Here is an 18407-nt window from a genome sequence, read left to right on the forward strand (position 1 = left end):
CTGACCCTGTATGGTGGTCCTAAGGTCTCCTACCACCTGACAAAGCCCCCCTCCCACCCCCCAAAAACCCTATGAGTGTCCTGTAGACAATTAAGCAAATACTGTTAAGCAAATAACTTTTGCTTCGCAGCACTCCTAAACAGAATTTGATTTTCTGAATTGACATGATATTGACCTCCATTATACAGGAACTATTCTTCATGGCTCCCGGGAGCAGCTCATTTCAATGTGCGTGCCTCAATATTTTTGTTCCTGATTAAAAGTGATAGTTTTGTGTCCCTCGTTCTGGCACTCTGGTGCCTTGCAGCCTAGGTTGCAATTAAATATGTGAGTGGAATCTCAACCCAAAAATACAAAATCCTGGGAAACAATGCGCTTTGATTTTATTGACAAAATGGTGACGTCTGTCAACCATAGCTATGGCCATAATGATTTGTTTTGACAAGCGTGACACCAAAATTCAAAGCATTGTGGAATTAAGATTCCTAGGAAGTATGTGCTTGATGGTTCAAAATATAAACAGCTGCAACACATCAAGCCTGCAAGCCTTAAACCCTTACTCTCTCCTACTCTCCCTCTCTCTCTGTATCTCCTCTTTTACATTAACAGAGAATAGCAGTAACTTCTCCTTAACCACTACAAAATGCAATGCAACTCCAAGAGGATTCCCACGAGGTGAGATTATTTATTTAACTGGGTGAGATTATTTATTCAGCATCCTATAGATGTAGCAGTATACAAGCATTTGAGTTACACTGGGCAGAATTCTGCCAACTGAAGAATTCTGTGTATCCTAGAAGCATGCATATTTCCTGTAACAACAGATGTTTGTTGTTTCGTGGGTGCATGTGCTTGGCCTCTGTGGGAAGCAGACTGCTGCTGCTGGTCCAGATGAATCTGTAGCCTGATCTGGAGAGCTCTTATTATATATTAAAGACAGGAATTACCTGTCTTATAGAAGTGTAGCTCACACATCTGATGAAGTAAATTTTGCCTTATATAAGAGATCACACCATGGTCTTTTAGTTAGTCCAGCTCCAGCTCCAGACCATACCAAACCATGATCTGTGCAAACTGTAGTTGAGAATGCATTCCATAGTTTCAGTTTCCAAAGGTACAATGGGCAAACCATGGTTGAGAATGGCTCATCGGCTTTCATTTCCCCCCTTCTCAGTACTCGGCTTCATAGGTTCACACCTTCCTCTATGGCTTAGAAGCCTGTGGTGATAGAAGGATAGCTAACGAAGATAAAAACACCTAAATACAGATGTACCTTGGTTCTCGAATGTAATCCATTCCAGAAGTCTGTTCGACTTCCGAAAACATTTGAAAACCAAGGCACAGCTTCCAATTGGCTGCAGGAGCTTCCTGAACTCAAGTGGAATGTTGGATGTTCGGCTTCCAAAATACATTCGAAAACTGGAACACTTCTGGGTTTTCGGCATTCAGGAGCCAAAATGTATGAATACCAAGGCATTCAAGAACCAAGGTACAACTATATGATCTGTCAGTTGAGCTATCACACCAAACCATAGTTAGTACAAACCATGCTTTGCAAATACATTGTAGACCATGGTTTCTGATTCTGGCTGATTGCAAATAATTGTTTGTCAATTCTGACATCACACCAAACTGTAGTTTATCAAGAAGTTATGTTTCTGTTCCCATGTGAGCAGATCTGATTAAATTTGCAGCCATATCCTGGCAGGGATGACTCCAACTGTTATTAGCTCTTCTTGATATTTCAAACATATGGAACACCTGGATATCATTATGTTCTTTCTGAGCACTCACGCCAGGCCAATATCATATACTTCACATGCCTCTCTTTGTTTGCATGATACTGTGACAAAACGTCCTATAGGAATCTTTCCCAGCATAGTTGGTCTCAGTGATTTTAGAAGGACAATTTGTTCTTTTCAGAGGAAAATCCCCTTTTCTCTTGCTAAACTTTTGTCTGGGTTTCAGAAGTCCTTCATTTCCCATGGCATTGAGAACTGGCTTTGGGCCAGCATTCTTTCAACATCCTAACCAACTTTTGCATTTTTCTTATTTTTCTAGTTTGTTCTCTTGTTCCCTCCAGTAGCTCAGAAGTTCCAAAGTGCCATTTGCATCTCCTCTTCCAGATCTTCTTGCACTTTAGTATTTTTCCCAGGAAGAAATATTCAAGATAGAACAGGGAGCTTTCCCCCCACTCTGTTTGGCTTTAGATCTTATCATGTAACCGTATCTCATTGAGTACGTGTAGGCATTGGAGGTGGGATAAATTTAATCCAGTTCACATTTAAAGGCAAACCAATTTCTCTTTCCAAACTACCCCAAACACAGCTGTCCTTCATAATTTGCACTTCTCCAAATTTTGCAATACCGTTCTCCAGCTAAGAAATGTGCATAGAAATGCATCCTACTAGCGGAAGGTGATTTGCAAACGTGTGCTAGGCAAAATTACATATGAATTTGAAGAGATTAGGAGAAATTCACACAAAAGTGTTGGTGAATTGTCACGAGGACTTAAACCACAAACCGAAGTGGACATGTGAGGAACTGATCCTAAGAATGGAAAAATCCAAAAATTAACCTGGCTTCCAAATGTGCTAGCATGCTAGACTACTAACATGACATTACAGATTTTTATACAGATCTAATCTTCTGTTGTCTATTGTCGGGAAACTGGATTGTCAGGGTCTTGTAACAGGGAAGTGGGGACAACCGAGGGATTGATTAACAAAGCAGTGGGGGTTTGCTTGTTTGCACTGATGTAGTGAGAGGAGGATACAGAGCTGAGGTTTGAGGTGGGTTGAGTGAGAAAGTCCTAGGTTAGTCAATAACCATCCTCTTTTGGCTGGTTCACTGTGGATATTTTGCTTTGGCTATCTTTTATTATTTCAATGAGTGACCTAGTGTATTTATTTTGGTATTACTATCCTGTTTACCTGTTTGGGAATATAAACCATAACATAACATAAACATAGCATTGTTGCTTGGGCAAATGGTAGTGAGGGACCGTACCTAGTCAAATGGGCTGTTGTATCCCCCTGGACAAGAAGAACTGTACAATGATTTCCTGCTTGGCCCTGCAGATGTTACTGAACTACAAGCTTGGTCAATGGCCAGGGTTTATGGGAGTCCTGGCAGTTCATCAACCTCTAGAGCGCCAAAGGTTTGTTGCACCTGCAGTGTAACCTTTGATTGTTCTCTGATTATGCTTCTGGCTTGCTCTTGGGTACTGCCTTCTGATTTGTCAGAGTTCACAGGTACTCTGGCCCTGATTTTCAGCTTTGCCCCATGCCACTGGCTCTGGATACTCCTCAATTCTGGTTCCGTGAGCTTACTCAATTGAACCCAATTTTCAGCAACAGTTCTCTGGAGGTACTTCATGCTTGCTGCTGGAGATAATCTAATTTGCTTTAACTTTTGGCTTGTAAATTCTGCCTTTCTTCTCACACCGTGTTATGTCTCCCTGGACAAAAAAGGTAGAGACAAGCATCTTGGTTTTAGCAATAACAACTCTTCCTCAGCATTCTCTCTACTTGTATAAGAGAAGGCTTGTATATTACAGTGCACAATTCATTACAGTTAATAGGCCTGGGCAGTGAGATTAATTCAAGGTTCTATTACCCTAAACATCTTTCAGATTCCCACTAGAGGAAGTGGGGTAAATTAACAAGGCAGGATAATAAAGCAAAAGAGATCTAGCACTAATGGACACATCTTGCTTACATATTTATTCGCTTGGTTTTATTTGCTGTTGTTTGTCATGTTATTGGCTGTTATTATTAATTAATTGTGGGTGCTTTTTATATGTCTCCTTCACCGCCTTGGGAGCTTGGTGGGCTGAAGGTATGGGGTACAACTGAACAAACAAACCGATACTAATAAAGCAAGGAATGGGTTTAAGTCATCCCAGAGACGGTCAGTGACACACATAAAAAAAAGAAGTGCCTCTGCATAAATTTTTAAACATTTGCTCAGCAATAAATTGCTCACACATCACCAGCAAAGATGGCACAGATCTGCATAAAATATGCACATACTTGTATAACTATCGATGTGGATTTAGGAATAATTCCTATGATTGAAATAGAAGTGCAATGCATCTCACCGCCATGGCAGGGAAGACTTTGCTGTGTGCTGAGTTGTTGTTGTTTAGTCGTTTAGTTGTGTCCAACTCTTCGTGACCCCATGGACCAGAGCACGCCAGGCACTCCTGTCTTCCACTGCCTCCCGCAGTTTGGTCAAACTCATGCTGGTAGCTTCGAGAACACTGTCCAACCATCTCGTCCTCTGTCGTCCCCTTCTCCTTGTGCCCTCCATCTTTCCCAACGTTAGGGTCTTTTCCAGGGAGTCTTCTCTTCTCATGAGGTGGCCAAAGTATTGGCGCCTCAGCTTCAGGATCTGTCCTTCCAGTGAGCACTCAGGGCTGATTTCCTTAAGAATGGATTGGTTTGATCTTCTTGCAGTCCACGGGACTCTCAAGAGTCTCCTCCAGCATCATAATTCAAAAGCATCAATTCTTCGTCAATCAGCCTTCTTTATGGTCCAGCTAAGTATAGAAGGGCAATTGAAGGGGTTTGCTCTTGGCATGGGTTTAAAGTTTATGCCTTACCCCAAAGGATCCTGGGAACTCTACTCTGTTAAGGATGCTGGGAGTTCTGGCTCTGTGGGGGACAAACTTCAATTCCCAGGATTCTTTGTAGGGATGCCATGTGTTTTAAATGGGCTTTGAATGTATGGTGTGTGCACAGCTCCCGTTACTTAGAATCCTAGAATTGTACAGTTGGAAGGGACCCTGAGGGTCATCTATTCCAACCCCTTGCAATGCAGGAATCCTGCCCACAGGCATCCCTGGGTAGGCTTGAACCACGAACCTTCTGGTTGACAGCCAGACGCACTGACCCATTGCGCCAATGAATCTTTATCTTTGCATATGTAAAAGGTAAAGGGACCCCTGACCATTAGCTCCAGTCGTGACCGACTCTGGGGTTGCAGCGCTCATCTCGCTTTATTGGCCGGCGTACAGCTTCCGGGTCATGTGGCCAGCATCTGGCGAACCAGAGCAGCGCACGGAAACGCCGTTTACCTTCCCGCCGGAGTGGAACCTATTTATCTACTTGCACTGGCATGCTTTCGAACTGCTAGGTTGGCAGGAGCAAGGACCGAGCAACAGGAGCTCACCCCATTGCGGGGAATCAAACCGCCAACCTTCCGATCACCAAGTCCTAGGCTATGTCGTTTAACCCACAGCGCCACCCGCATCCCTTTCTTTACATAGGACTTGGACCTAAATAGAGGAATGTCCCTCTGCCATGCAGCCACCCTAGAAATAAGTTCCGCCAAGCTCAAGGCAACTTATTCCTTAATTTGCAAGTATTACCAAATGAAGCCATATGTTTTGATCCTTCATCGAAAAGAAAGCACATTCTGCTCAGGAGAACAGTAGGCAAGCAATCGTACGATTACTGATCATAGAAATGTCACAGGAGTGATAGAGTTACGACGGCAGACATTTTCTTGGCAGTCTCTCTGTGTTAGTAAGAACATGGGTTTGAAAGCATATTCATCTATTTGTTTGTACGAGTTCTTTCTTACCCACCCTTCACCATAAGATGCGAGGGTGGGTTACAACAACATAATATACAATTAGAATAACAGTCAGAATTATGAAAACAAATAAAGCTGTTCCAACCAGAACAGGACAGTATCAGTCCACCAAGAATACTGCTGCCACAAAGCGAAATAACCATCTAATGTGGTGCATCTTCAGAATATGATGATAGCTATAAAACTAAGGTGCTAAGATACACCTCTGCAGGGAGGGAGTTCTACAGTTTAGGTGCTGCTACAAAGAAAGCCTCTGGACGTGGGTGGCGCTGTGGGTTAAACCACAGAGCCTAGGGCTTGCTGATCAGAAGGTCGGCGGTTCGAATCCCCGCGACGGGGTGAGCTCCCGTTGCTTGGTCCCTGCTCCTGCCAACCTAGCAGTTTGAAAGCACATCAAAGTGCAAGTAGATAAATAGGTACCACTCTGGCGGGAAAGTAAACGGCGTTTCCGTGCGCTGCTCTGGTTCGCCAGAAGCGGCTTAGTCATGCTGGCCACATGACCTACCTGGAAGCTGTACGCCGGCTCCCTCGGCCAGCAAAATGAGATGAGCGCCGCAACCCCAGAGTCGGTCACAACAGGACCTAATGGTCAGGGGTCCCTTTACTTTCACCTTACAAAGAAAGCTGCATCCTTGAGTGCTATTCCCCACACTTCTGAGGGTAGAGGGACTACCAAGAGAGCCCCCTCGGCTGATTTTAACACACTATGATCAGTGATCTTTCCGATATTTTGTGGGTTGCGCTGCAAGCTGAAGAGGCAGGAATACCCCACTGCAAGTGGACCTCATGGAGGAAGAAGAACCCACATCTGTCAGGCAGGAAACTGAGTGGTAATGTAGGGCACAGCTGTCCTTTGTTACCCTCTACCCGTGAATAAGAACATTAACTTTATCCTTCAATTGCTATTTACATGTAAATCAATTCCAAAGTAATTTGCTTTATTGAACACTACTGAGCGGCATAAGACCGGGAAATTAAACTGGGTAGATATGCAAATGCTGGAAATTCCAGGTGGCTCTGTCTAGCGGATGGGGGTAAGCTTGAGTTATCTTGCCTTACAGGAGTGAGCAACCTGTTTTCCACTGCACAGTGCATATCCAGAGCACGAGGGCCCACAGCTGATTTTAGCGACAGGCAATTAAAACCATTTGAATATCATTTTCATGATTGTGTGGGATGCCAAGTCACAGTCAAGAGTTACCACTTCTTATTTTTATTTTTTCCCTGGCAGCAGCTCAGTACGTTTGATTTCTGCAGATGGCAGGCAGAAATTCAACAGATGCTTCTTTTTGCACCATAGTGATGCAGTTTTGCTACACTAGTGATGGAACTGTTACATTTTTAAACATCAACAAAATGTGTACAAGGTTAAGAGCACTAGCTCTTTCATAGATCCATCAGATATCACAAAGTTTTGTGTGAAGTAATGACACTGGATGGTTATGTTGGTTCAAGGGAAAAATAGGGATGAAAAGAAGAATTCTTAGATGCCAAGATCCAAGTTTCGGGCAAATACTCTTTGATGAGAGAACTCCAACAGAGATTTAAAATGCAGCAAAGTAAAACATGGAAATAGAAGCTGTCAGGCGTTTAAAATATGCCTTGTGCTTTCCAAAAGTTTACTCTTTCCCCAGCATGGGGGGGGGGGGGGAGACACACCACATGTTTGGTAAGTTAAAAATGGTTTACTTACAAATTCCTCAGAGGTCAGATTCATGTGCTTCAGAAAGTTGCACAGGCATTAAAACTTGGTTTAGTTTCAAAATGGTGAAAGTTCCTAAATTATTGGTATAGGAACTCAAAGAGTGGCTTGTGAGAGCCATGCGGTCTTAGCTGGAGCAACCGGCTCAATCATCTTCACACAGGGAGCTTCTCATATAGACTGAGGGGAACAAAAGCTTGATTATGTAGTTCCTCCCAAGGTAAACTAAGCCTGGCAGGACAGCTTACGTCATGGTCTCAACCTCTTCATGCATTAATTAGACTTAAGTATGTTGGTTATGTGAAGTTGGTTATGCCACAGATTACACACATGAGAGATAGAAGCAATTCCAGGGTAAAACCCAGTGCAGTGTGGTGGTTAGCGCAGTGGCGTAGCGTGGGTTGTCAGCACCCGGGGCAAGGCAAGTAATTTGCGCCCCCTAACTCGTGGATTTGTGCCCCCTAACCCTAACCCCCAGATGTTGCGCCCGGTGCGGCCGGCCCCCCCTGCACCCCCCACGCTACGCCACTGGGTTAGCGTGTGGGCCTAGGAGACCACTCTGCCATGAAGCTAACTTGGTGACCTTGGACCAGTTGCTGTGACTCGGCCAGACCTACTAGCTCACAGCGTTGCTATGAGAATAAAATGGGTGAAATAAATATGATGTATGCCACCTTGAGCTCCTTAGCAAAAGGTGAGATGATGATGATGATGATGATGATGATACAAACATTGATAGGCTCAAGGAGTCATGGTGTTTACATTAAGGTGAATGTATTGGTTGTTCCCATCAAAAAGACCATATCCTGAGTTATGGAAATCAAATTGTGGCTAGTTTGAATGAATGTAAGAAAGATGGGTCTTTCTTGTCTGAAAGTTGCAACCACTCTGAGTTTCTGACTAGCGCTAACAACCAAAACAAAACCTCTGACATTTACTGGGAGCCAAGAAGAGCCTCTGAGTTGGTACCAAAAGCAATATATTATATATTCCACGCAGTTGTTCTTTGTTTTGTGCACTAATTTATGTTGCTTGTAGGCTGTTTTCTTTGAAAAAATCAACCAACACATTTAAAATAAAACAGCAACAGGGCTTTCTCTCACACACCATGCCATCTGCTGACCCACTCCAATCTGACTTCAGGCCTGAGTTCGGGATCAAAGCAGCCTTGGCTGCCCTGACAGATGACATGTATCTCAATGTGGGAGTGTAGTTTCCTCCTGAGGGATTAGAAAGCAACAGTAAAAAAAGTTTTGAAAAATGTATTGTATTGTGTCGAAGCAATTGATCATCAATACTTTGTTGTTCTGGGTAATTTTATGCTTTGTTGTAATTACTATACAAGGGAATGTTTTTCAGGCTAATTCTGGATGACTTACAGTATGACTGTAATTAATTAATTACCAGAATTTGTATATGGCTTCAGTTGTAAAAACAAAACAACTCCCCCACCCCCATTTTACATAAAATATAAATTAAAACTATCAAGAAAAAGCCAGAAGCTTAAAAACAAGTAGACCTAGATTATTTTCTAAAGATAAATAAAATCAGCAGTTGAAAATGTGTATGTGTGTGTGTGAACTTTATAAATCTCAGTTGTATTGCCTAGACAAAATAGATTATAAAGGTAAAGGACCCCTGACAGTTAAGTCCAGTCGCAAACAACTCTGGGGTTGCGGCGCTCATCTCGCTTTACTGGCCGAGGGAGCCGGTGTACAGCTTCCGGGTCATGTGGCCAGCATGACTAAGCCGCTTCTGGTGAAACCAGAGCAGCGCACGGAAACACTGTTTACCTTCCTGTCAGAACAATACCTATTTATCTACTTGTACCTTGACATGCTTTCGAACTGCTAGGTTGGCAGGAGCTGGGACCGAGCAACGGGAGCTCACCCCGTCGCGGGGATTCGAACCGCCGACCTTCCGATCGGCAAGCCCTAGGTTCAGTGGTTTACACCACAGCGCCACTCGCATCCCAAAGAGATTATAGCAGGTGCCAAAAACAATACAGCAAATGCACCTGCCTAATTTCAACGGGCAAGGGGTTCCACAGTGTGGGTTCTGCCACACTTGAAGATAATTTCCTTACAAGTGTGGAACTAGTGCTAGATATCTTGTTTGTGAGCAAATTATAACACCATTTTATATGTGCTCGGATCTTGCGTTTGCACTGGGTTTGGCCATTGTAATCCAGCTCTGTGCGGAGGTTCACAACTTCCCCATCTCTGTTTTTAATGGTTCATTGTAGGACAATTACATTTTAAAATATAAAATTAACCCACAGAACTATCACTCCTCTTTGGATTTTAAATCAGTGGAAGACAAGGCTATTTCAGAATAAATGAATTAACAGAGCCAACATACATGAATGAATTAAAACAGCTACCATTGTCATCAATGATGTGTAGGGGAAGAGGGCTCCTTAGCATGACAACTGGTATGTTGCAAACATGTAAAATATAGGGCAATACAGCTTTCTAGGGAGAAGTCCATTTTCAGCAAGATTTGCTTTCATATCACGATTCTCCTCCCAGGGTGTGCATTATTTCATATGTTTGAAATTGTTGCATATGTCGTTCCTAGCTGCTGAAGGAAGTGGTGGTTGTCTGCTGGGTGCTATTCATTAAAAACTCCTCTAACGGCACAGAAATCACTTTACAGAGATGTCATGATTTGGGGGCATGTTTCTAATTTAGTTTTGAACACAGCAGGGAATCATACAAAAGTAGCCCAAGCGTTCCTTTCCATCATGGGAGCGATGGGCACAATGGCCTTTACCAAATGAATGGAACTATCAATTGGAGAGAAGGAGTGAGAGGGAGCACAGATCCTTCCTTCCATTCATTGTGACAATTTGCTTTTAAGAGGATTTAATCATTGAGGTTTTCTCTTCAGGGAGGAGGGCACCAGCTTGTAGGCTAGCTGGATGGATTTTTAAACAAGCCGAGAATATAACACGAGAAGGGAAATTTCTTCAGCCATGCTTCAGGGCAGCTGTATTAAGCATACCAGTGCAAGTAGATAAATAGGTACCACTGCGGCAGGAAGGTAAATGGCGTTTCCATGCACTCTGGCACTTGTCACGGTCCTCCATGCGGCAGTAGTGGTTTAGTCATGCTGGCCACATGACCCGGAAAGCTGTCTGTGGACAAACGCCAGCTCCCTTGGCCTGAAGTGAGATGAGCACAGCACCCCATAATCACCTTTGACTGGACTTAACCATCCAGGGGTCCTTTACCTTACCCACCTTTCTACTTATTAGTAAAAAGTTTCCCTCTTACGGAGAATTGCATGTGTGAAGAATTATTAGGGGTGGTAGGGTGCTAGAGTTTCATTTTATGTTAAGTAAATTGCAGAAGGGAACTGGAAATGTAGAGAATCCCCCCCTTTTACAATCGGTCCACTGGTGTGTGTGTGTGTTTTTGTGGCCCAGTGATGGCTGATCCATTTGGGCAAGGAGGGCACTACCCCACCAACCTCAGTCTGCTTTCATCCAGCCAGCCTGCCTCCATGTTTGCAACCAAGCCAGTTTCCTTTCCTTTAGTCTTAGTAGAACTAAGAACTAGTCTTTGTTAGGGCTGCCATATGTCCAGATTTTCCTGGGATTTCAATGGCGGAAGTGACGTCTGGGGGGGAATTCCAGAAGGCACTGGATTATCTTGGATCTTCACCAAGTAAACCCCAAAATAGCAGGGGATTTTGAGTTTTCGTAAGAAAAAGCTCACCAACTTTCAGGGTGTCCTGGTTTTTACTTTTTGAAATATGGCAACCCTATCTTTATAGAACTCAGGAACAAGAAGAACGGGGGCAGAAGTAGCATTAGTTAGCTCCGCCTGTCATTGGCTCTGCCTCTACCTACCATTGGTCTCTTTGCCTTCCACCCATCAGTCCCAGTGGGTGTCTATTACCACTATTGTGTCCACAATAATTTTGAATGGAGTCTATCAGGTGAGAATAAACTTTTTGGGCTTCCCATAGGCATCTTGTGGGCCACTAAAAGAACATAATGCTGAGCCTTTCATCTGATCTAGCAGGACTCTTCTTCTTATGCTTTTCAAGTTCATTTAGTATTTATGAATTATTACTGCTTGCAAGTGGAACCAGCTGAAGGGTAACTGTAGCCTAACACTTTCTCTTCAAATAATACTTTTTTGTTTTGTTTTTTGTTATTATTATGATTAAATTTATTTCCCACCAAGGGTGCCCAGGGCAAAAACACAAAAAAAGTAGAACAATACCTTAAACAAAATAATTTAAAAACAATTAGATTTTAAAAAACAACAATTAAAGTAATCAAAAACATCTAAAAGCATTTTAAAATCACCCTCCAAGCTAGTCATTTCGAAGTTACCAGTAACAGTATCTTTCAGCCATCAAATTCCTGGGTAAACAAGGTTGATTTAAAATTCCTCCCGAACATTAATAATGAGGGAGACGGATGTGTGGGGAACTGCCACACAGAAGCTCTGTAATGGGTGAAGTTCAGCTGGGCAGTAGCCATTAAAAAGATAGTTATATTTGATAATGGAAGCCTCCGTTCACTGAGAGGGAAGATTAACAGAGCAGTCCTGTGCATGTTTGTTCATGTTTTGCTGCACTCAACTGGGACTCACTCTTACGGGTTGTGGCTTCCGCTTCAGAGTTCTTAACCCCTTGCCCTCAAGCTTCTTTCTCCAGATAAAAACTTAATTCTCCACACCTATGTTTGAGGGCCCACAAGTTGTGTCCCGGAGATGCACTTTATTTGAGGAAACTGCTGTCTCTTACCATTTCAGTCATGGCAGCTGTAACACAGACGGAAAAGGCCTAATGAAGGGCAGTGAAGTCCTGGGGAGAAATGGGACTTTAAAAACACGGTTACCTGCCACATTAGGAATTGTGCCACATATCACAGGCGTCAAACCTTCCAGCTATAAAAATGACAGCTGAAGTAAGAAAGAAACAGGGGGCTCCCCTGGTATTTACACGATAAATCTGTTAAGGAGCCAGCAGAACATCATCATCTTCATGTTATATATTTAACAAAGCCGGCTTTCCCCAATCCAGTGTTCTCCAGATATTTAGGACTACAACTGCCATCAGCCCCAGCCATCACCATCATGGACTGGTGGCAGTTTTTATGCAGCCTGATGGAAGTTTTAGTCCAAAACCTATGGATGGCACTAGATTGGGGAAGGCTGAACCAGAGGTACAGAAGACCACCGTGTAATGTATAAATCAGATGTTGCCAATCTTTTGTGAGCACACTTGGAATTTTGAATACAATATTGGTGGGGCAAGGTAAGCTCCACTCTGCATAATCAATCACATGATGTCACACACACACACACACACACACACACACACACCATTTGAATGTCAATGCCCATCAACTTTGGGGGAGGTGGCCCCCTCAAATATTTTATAGCAGGTGCTGAAGGGACCTCTGCCCCTAGGAGTTGGCTCTTATGCACCAGTCACATAAAGGCTGCCATGGTGTGTGTGTGTAATAACACAAAATGGCTGCTGTGCGAGTGTGGCGTAACTCAAAACGGCTACCACATCTAAAAGGGCGCTAAAAGAGACAGGGCCACAAAATGGTGCAGGCATCTCCCCCGTCAACCGCACCCATCGATTGGTCGGTGGGGAGGAGAAGCACCTATATCAGGCACCACTGACCTCAAACACAGAGAGAAGTTATTTGTACCTTTTCTGGCAATGTGTCAGTGCACACCTTGCCTCCTTCTACCACCAGCCCATTTGTTTTATTTCAGATCTTCTTATTGTCCTGATTGTGCTTACATAGAACGATTGCATAATTACACAGTTGTTGTGTTTGATATAAACAAAAAACCAAAGTCAATGCAATTTGAAGAGAAGAGTTGGATCAGACACAATGGTCCATCCCATCCAAAACTGTGTTCTCTACAGTGATTAGCTACACCCTTCCAAAAAGCCCATCAGCAGAGCATGAAAACAACAGCTCTTCCCTGCTGGATGTCCCCCAAATCATCTGATATTCAGATGTACACTGTGTTGCATTCAACGTTAGCCCTACTCAGAGTAGATCCATTGAAATTCAGGACATGATTATCTTAGGCCCACTAAAGTTAGTGGGTCTACTCTGAGTAGGACCAGCATTGGCTACAGCTCTTTCTCTGAATGTTGAAGTTCTTTTTCTGCTCTCATGCCTAATAACTGCAGCTGGATCTATTCTTCACAGCTTTGTCTAATCCGCTTTTAAAACCATCTAAGACAGTGCTCATCGCCGGATCTTGGGGCAGGCAGATTCCATAAATTAATGATGCATTGTGTCAAGAAGTACTTTCTTATAAGAACACTGGTCTGGCTCTCAAGCAGAGTTTTGATGCTAGCTTTGAAATTGGAATATATTTCCAGCTCTGGTGGCAGAGAGATCCAAAATATTGGGGGGGGGGGGCAGGAGGCAGGAAGAGCCACACTATGTATTCAGTGTTAATCCTACTGAAAGTAGACTTATTTAAATGAATGGGCATGACTTAGGTCCATTAATTTCAATGGGTCTACTGTGTGTATAATTTAGTTGGCTACAACCAAGTATTTTACTTGGGTGGCTGCTGTTCAAATGCACCCAATACCTTTAAAACCAGTTTTTGAAAGTTCATCTGCCCCAGCTGCAGCCAAACACGTCTCTCCTACATTGGTTTCTACAGCCACAGCAGGTGCTGCAACCGCCCAGCAGCTTGACCTCACCAGCAAAGGCACACTCTTCCATTGTCACTTATGACAGACGGATGCTAATGAACCAGCTCTAATTATTACTCCTTGGAGAAATAACAGAATATGGGGAATAGAAATAGACAGGTAACCAGTTTGGTGTGGTAACGTGTTGGACTTGAGAGACCAAGGTTCAAATCTCCACTCAGCCATAAAGATCACGAGGTGACCTTGGACCAGACACTGTCTCTCAGCCTAACCTGCATCACAGGATTGTTGTGAGGATAAAATGGGGACGGGAAGAACCATGCATGCCACCTTGAGTTATGGAAAGAAAGTTAGGCTATAAATGTAATACAGTGGTACCTCGGGTTACAGACACTTCAGGTTACAGACTCCGCTAACCCAGAAATAGTACCTCGCCTTAAGAACTTTGCTTCAGGATAAGAACAGTGCTCCGGCGGCACAGCGGCAGCGGGAGGCCCCATTAGCTAAAGTGGTACCTCAGGTTAAGAACAGTTTCAGGTTAAGAACGGACCTCCAGAACGAATTAAGTTCTCAACCAGAGGTACCACTGTACTAAGCCAATGAATGACATGTATCCTGACATCATAAAGTGTGATCAAACAAACATACCACTAACATACATTTCAGACTTTTTGCAGCAAGGAAAGTAACAGGGAAACGCATGGGAAAGTGTGGGATTACGTTTGCTTTGATGCAACGTCATCTAACCTCCCTACAAATAAATCAGAATAGATACTCATTAAATAGCCAAAATGGTTTAAATTCCTTGAAAACAAAGCAGGAGGAACGCTCAGTAAACATGTTGTCTGGGAGTACCCTTAGTCTCTACAAGGGAGATGTGTATAACTGTCTCCCAATGTGTTCTGTTCTTTTCAATGAAATGCAGCCATGCGAGGCTGCTGTTAGGAAGGGAAAAAAGGAAGGGGTAGGCAGGGGTGGAGGAAGGGGGGTGCCGTAGGTGTGGTTGGCCCCGGGTGCCACCACTGAGGGGGGTGACAAAATGCCGGGAGGCACTCACCGCAGGGCCTGCAGGATGCCCAAGCCACGCGTTTCTCCTGAGAGAGACATGGTGGCTTTGGTGCATGCAGGCTCCTCGCTGCCCAAATGGCTGGCCCGCTGCCTTCCCCCCAGCTGTAGGGCGGCCTAGTGGGAGGAGGCAGGCAGACACTGGAGACCCCGCGGTGCACCCTGTCCCTATGGTCAGTGTGCCCTGGGCACGCTGCCCCAGGCACCCGACCGGCTTCCTCCGCCGCTGGGGGGAGGAGCTGCTTAACCCCTTTTCTCTTTTCACCTTTGGCATGGAAAAGCACCTTAAAGTGTGAAAAGAAAGAAAGAAAGAAGTTAATTAAACAGCTCTCCCTGCCCCCCTACAACAAACTGGCAGCCTTCTGCAGCACAAAGCACTCCAATATCCTTGAGCACACTGTGAGCTGTTCCTGACACTTACACAAGATGAAGAGATCTTTTAAAAACTTTATGCCGTCTCCTTTTGAATGTGTGTTATAGACTGACTATAATGAGTACATCAGTAAAAGCATCAAGTTATTATTGTCAAGCTCTTGTGGGCATGCTTAAAAGCCAATGAGCTTCAATCAGTGGGTTAGTACAAATGGCTTGTTTACCAAGGCTCTTCCACAGAATTATCCAGTAGTTTGGGAGACACTTCTCTGCGGAGTGATACCAGGGTTTCTAGAGTGTGTGTGTATCCATTTTCTAAGCACATGGGCAAGGTCCTGTCACGTAGGCCTTTCCCACTCAAAAAAACCTTTCTTAATAGAGTGGGGGGGGGGGTTGAATAGGTATGCATTCAAAGGCAAACCTACCAAATTTGCCTTTTCTGAAACAGTACACAATCCGAAGCACAGCCAACCTTTTAAATTTACAGGTCGCCAAATGGTGCGGTGCAATTCTCCAGCCACGCAAAGCAACAAAAATATACATACTAGGGTAAATTGTGCATAAAATCGCATATATCAGTGAAAATAACATTTAAAATGCATTATATTAGGGCAAATTGCTTTGCAAAAATCTGTACATAAGGCAGAATTGCATACAAACACTTGTATGTTACAAGAAATCTGCTGATGAATTTTCACGAGGACTTTATAAAAAGTATCACAAAATGGCGTAGAAATGTGGAGAACTGAATTTAACACTGGAAAAAAATGAGAAACTGAGGGAAACTGAAACTGACAGATACATCATCCCTAGCAAAGTGTCAAGTGCAAGGGAAAGGATCACCCAATCAACTCCAACCACCTTCTTTGTAGCATCTGGTTCCAGGGATCGCACATTTTCCCCAGAAGCATAGGATGGCATCAAAATATTGCAATGCTGATAGGAATCTACATTGGCCATAGAGGATTTTACTTGCTGGCCTGGCTTTGGACCAGGTTATCTCAAGGACCACCATCACCCATATCTGCCCTAAGGCCTTGAGATCAGTGTCAGAAGCACTTCTCTCTTGCCCATCGTTTGGAAAGATCTTCAGATAGGGCCTTTTTGGTGGTGGCATCACAAATGTGAAATTCTCTCTCTTTGGAGAGGTTCAAAAAGCACCCCCCCTTTTCTGTTTTTAGAAGGATGCTCAATTCTCCTCCCCCCCCCATCAGTCATTTTATCTTTGTTTTCCATTGGTATCACACTGTTTTGCACTGTTTTAAGTACAACTCTGTTTTGCACTTCTTTTACTTGGTTTATTTTAATCTGTGCTCCAAGGAGCTCCAGGTGGTGTACAGAGTTCTCCTTCTCCCCGTTTTACCCTCACAACAACCCTCTCAGGTTAGGCTGAGAGGCAGTGATTGGCCCAAGGTCATCCAGTGAGCTTCATGACCCAAGTTAGGATTTGAATTCTGGTCTGCCAGGTCCTAGTCCCAGCTACATCACACTGTGACTATCTTTATGGTTTTATTTTGCAAACCTCTTTGAGGAAACACTCCCACACACAAATCAGGGTTAAAAATATTTCAGTTCCTCTTGTTATGTGAGTCTTTAGAAAGGAGACCAGGCTCTCCTGCGCTTGAAGATGGAACTACTGATAAATTCGTTCGATCTTGCAAGAACATTAATTAAAGGCTCAGTGAGCGATATGCAATGGTCTCATCCATTAAAGTTGCAAAGGGGGCTCGGTGGATTCAAGGGGGCATTGCATGAGTGACAGTTTGGCACAGTTTGTGTTTCCATCGTTCAGTCCCAATCTCTCCTCATCGGTCCTCATTCCCATCACACCTCCTCCACACTGGCTCATCCCTTATTTCACTTACACAGCTCATTCCCTCAAACACATCACCCTTCAAATCATCTCACATGCTTCTGAAAATACTTAAAGAGCTTAAAGGTCATTTGCCACACAAAGGAGGATAATAGGCTAAAACCACCCAAGAGCAAATGAGCACCTATTACCAGCATTCGGCTTCTGCTAGACTATAAAAGGGTGAACATAGCCCCAGAATAAATTTTAGTTGGCCCAGATTAGCTACCCTGGGTTTGAGGAAATGACCCATCACCTCTCACACAATCCTTTTAATGAGAGATGCCAGGGTCTGAACTCAGGACCAATATGCAAAGCTTGGTCCTGGCCTCTCCCCAGATGGGTGGCGCTGTGGGTTAAACCACAGAGCCTAGGACTTGCCGATCAGAAGGTCGGCGGTTCGAATCCCCACGACGGGGTGAGCTCCCGTTGCTCGGTCCCTGCTCCTGCCAACCTAGCAGTTCAAAAGCACGTCAAAGTGCAAGTAGATAAATAGGTACCGCTCTGGCGGGAAGGTAAACAGCGTTTGCGTGTGCTGCTCTGGTTCGCCAGAAGCAGCTTAGTCATGCTGGCCACATGACCCGGAAGCTGTCTGCGGACAAACGGCGGCTCCCTCAGCCAATAAAGCGAGATGTCGGTCATGACTGGACCTAATGGTCAGGGGTCCCTTTACCTTTAAAGAGAAGGTATGGCTCTTTAGGAGGGCATTTTGGTGACTGCATAGCTTGATGCCCAGCAAAGGCTTTCTGTTGTTGCCAATCTGTTTCTGCTGTTGGTTTATTTAAAGACCATAAAAGAAACTACTTATTCTAAGCCAGGAGTTGGCAACCTAAGGCCCATGGGCCACAAGCAGCCCAGGGGGGTTGTTTAACCGGCCCCGAACCGAGCCGCCTGCTTGGCGAGTCCCCACATGCTGCGCTAAACTGGTGCGGTGCAGTGACTTGCTTCTGTGGTGCCGGAAATCGCGTCTGCGCATGTGCAGGCGCTGGAAATTGCATCAGTGTGGTGTAGTGGTTAAGAGTGGTAGACTCGTAATCTGGGGAACTGGGTTCGCGTCTCCGCTCCTCCACATGCAGCCACTGGGTGACCTTGGGCCAGTCACACTTCTCTGAAGTCTCTCAGCCCCACTCACCTCACAGAGTGTTTGTTGTGGGG

This window comes from Podarcis pityusensis (assembly GCF_964106645.2).
Source record: "Podarcis pityusensis genome assembly, chromosome: 8".
NCBI classification, from domain to species: Eukaryota; Metazoa; Chordata; class Lepidosauria; order Squamata; family Lacertidae; genus Podarcis; species Podarcis pityusensis.